The sequence below is a fragment of the Fukomys damarensis genome, unplaced genomic scaffold, assembly GCF_012274545.1.
Source record: "Fukomys damarensis isolate Sample0158 unplaced genomic scaffold, DMR_v1.0_HiC HiC_scaffold_27, whole genome shotgun sequence".
Classification (NCBI taxonomy): Eukaryota; Metazoa; Chordata; class Mammalia; order Rodentia; family Bathyergidae; genus Fukomys; species Fukomys damarensis.
Window position 1 is genome coordinate 29,905,255 of NW_022900939.1, and position 2,937 is coordinate 29,908,191.

A 2,937-nucleotide genomic window follows, 5' to 3' on the forward strand; every position below is an offset into this window, starting at 1 on the left:
TTTTAATCTTATTGAGATTATTGGTACTTTTAAAGTATACAGTACAGTTACATTCATCATTGGGATCTTGTACCCTTACATGACAGATCTTGGTTCTCATTTTTTCCCCATACCCCTGCTCTCCCTTCATCCCCTCCACCCTATCCTATTTACAAAGATTTTGTTTTTATTTTTTTCCTTTTCTCATATTTTTTCTTGTCCCTTATTTCCTTTCCCCTACCATTCCCACTTCCCCTACACCTTTTCTTCCTATTTCACATTATCAGTTATACAATTTGTATGCAGTTATACAATTTACACTTTTAGTTTTTCATACCAGAGAAACTATTCGATATTTACACATGTGTGTCTTATTTATTTCATTTAAGAGTATGGCCTCAATATACATCCATTTTCCTACGAATGACTCTAGTTTCTCATTCTTTATGGCTGAGTAGTACTCCATTTTATAGAAAAACCACATCTTCTTTATCCAGTCTCCAACTGATGGGCATTTGGGCTGTTTCCAGGTTTTAGCTATTACAAACTGTGCTGCTATAAATATGGGTGCACATATATCACTGACAGTAGATCATTTTATAAAATGTGGATAAAGCAATTTAATGTCTCAGTGTATTACAGAAAAATTTTAATTTGAATACCACACCCTTTAAAAGTCTTTTAAAAATTGGCTGATGTAGGGCCAGGGATTTAGCTCAGTGGTTCCACTGCCTGCCTTGCAAATGCACAGACCAGAGTTTGATCCCCGGTACAAAAAAAAAAAAAAAAAAAAGGCTGATGTGTCTTTAATTCATTTAATCCATCCCCCAAACAACTTTATTGTGGGAATCATGAGTATTAGTTGTAAGTATTGTTAACTTTAGTAACTCCATATTTGTTAAGTTTCTCCAGTTTAGAAGGTGGTGTATTTCCTTTGTGGAATTCCTGAAAGTTGCAGTTTCTTGTCTCTGACCTTCAGACGTGTGGTTGTCTGGGTTACTACTACCTATGGTGGTTGTTTTTGTTGAGCCTGTTTGCTCTTTCCTGTGTGAACTTTCATTTACTGTGGTAACCCCATCCCATAATAGTTTGTGGGTTTTTTTGCTTTAAAAGGCTGATGCTTGCCGGCAATAAATGTCGCCTTGATCAGACTCTTGTCCTCCTTTCTTTCTCTCTACCCCATCTCCACCCTGCTGCTCTTTCAGGTTTGAGACACTGCTGGACAGTGCTCTGCGTCGCTGGCTAACAACATGGTACTTACCCTCCACTGAGTGTTTCTCTCAAATGTCCTGAGTTTCTCTACCTCTGTAAGTGCACGGAGAACCTGTCCTTAAACATAATCAGGGCATTGTGAGAAATAGAGAAGGACACATTTCAAAAGAAATATTTACTTAATTTCTTTTATTTTATGTTTGGTACTGGGGATTGAACTTGGGTCCTTGCGTTTGTGAGGCAGGTGCCTGAACCACTGAACTAAATCCCTGGCCCAATTTACTTGATTTAAAAATTAAGAATTAAAAAAAAAATAGGATATTTTCTTTTTGTAGATTGATTTGTATTTTGTTTATAGAACTTTTAGCAGATCACCTGGAAATGTGGCCTAGTCTTCTGTGTGTGGACATTGGAGCCCCTTTTAAATGCTATGTGTGTTGTATATTTTTATAAAACATACCCAACAAGCACAACTGGAGCAATGTAATTTCAGTTTGCCTTTCTGTTGTCTCTGGAGTGGGGGACATTCCTCAGGATGACCACAGGGAGCTTGTGCGCATGATCGCCCAAGGTCGTCTGGGTTCTGGGGTCAGTCTCATGCCTTTTGTTTGCCAGGTACTCTGTGGGGTGGATGAACTGCAGCACCACACACGGAAAGACTTCCTCGTAGTTGCTTCTTCTGGGCTATTGAGAATAAAAGTACCACGCATCTCTACGGACACGGGAAAAATAAACGCTCAATCTCTCAGATGTCAGATGTACCGAGTTTATGGTCTCATGATGAGGAATGAAGTTGTAAACCAAGGGAGGGAACTAGGGGAGTTTTGTTGGAAATCAGGAGAAGAATAGCTCCTGGATCTCCAGGAGAGGTCCTCAGTGTGTGGCCACTGAGGCCCTTTGTTGGCGTGATCTATAGTGCAAAGTCACGATGCGGGTACAACGTGGGTCAAATTGTAGATTTACAAGTTTAGCCACTGGGTTACTATTGATCCAACAGGGAAGTGAGGTATATGGCAAGGGTTCATGGAAAGAAAAAAGGTATTCCTGGAAAGGGGTGGGTCCAGCTGTTCTGGTCACCCCTCTGCATCTGATGTCTCTTTGGGCTCCAGACCAGGTGGTGCTGATCACAGTGTAATCTCAAGCTGCTGTTTATCTCTAGAGAGGCCCATCGGACTGGTTATTGCATCTCCATCTTAGGGCCTGGCTTTCTTCATATTCACCTCCAGTTATAGTCTTGGTGTGTTTCACCCGCTGTGCTGACTTCCTGGAGGCCTCTTTCTCTTGCCGATTGCATATTAATCTCTATCTAACTTGGCTGTCTGTAATACTGTCATCTGTCCACTTCCCCAACCCCTGGTAACTACTGGTCAAGGAATACAAAGTTCCAGTAGAGAGGCATAAATGCTGGTGTTCCATTGTACAGTCAGATGACTATAGTTAATAACAATGTGTATTTCCTCAGGTATAGAGGCATATGCCTGTAGTCCCAGCTATTCAGAAGGCTGAGGCAGGAAGATTGCAAGTTTGGAGTAACCTGGGCAGTTTACTGAGATTCTGTATTAAAATAAAAAGTTAACCACCACCTGCCTTGTAAGGTCTCAAGTTCGATCCCTGGTACAAAAAAAAAAAAACTAAGAGAAAAGAAAACAAAAAAATTAAAATAAAGAGGTCTGGGGATGTAGCTCAGTGGTAGAGCACACCTGGGTTTGATCTCAAACACACACACACACACACACACACACACAC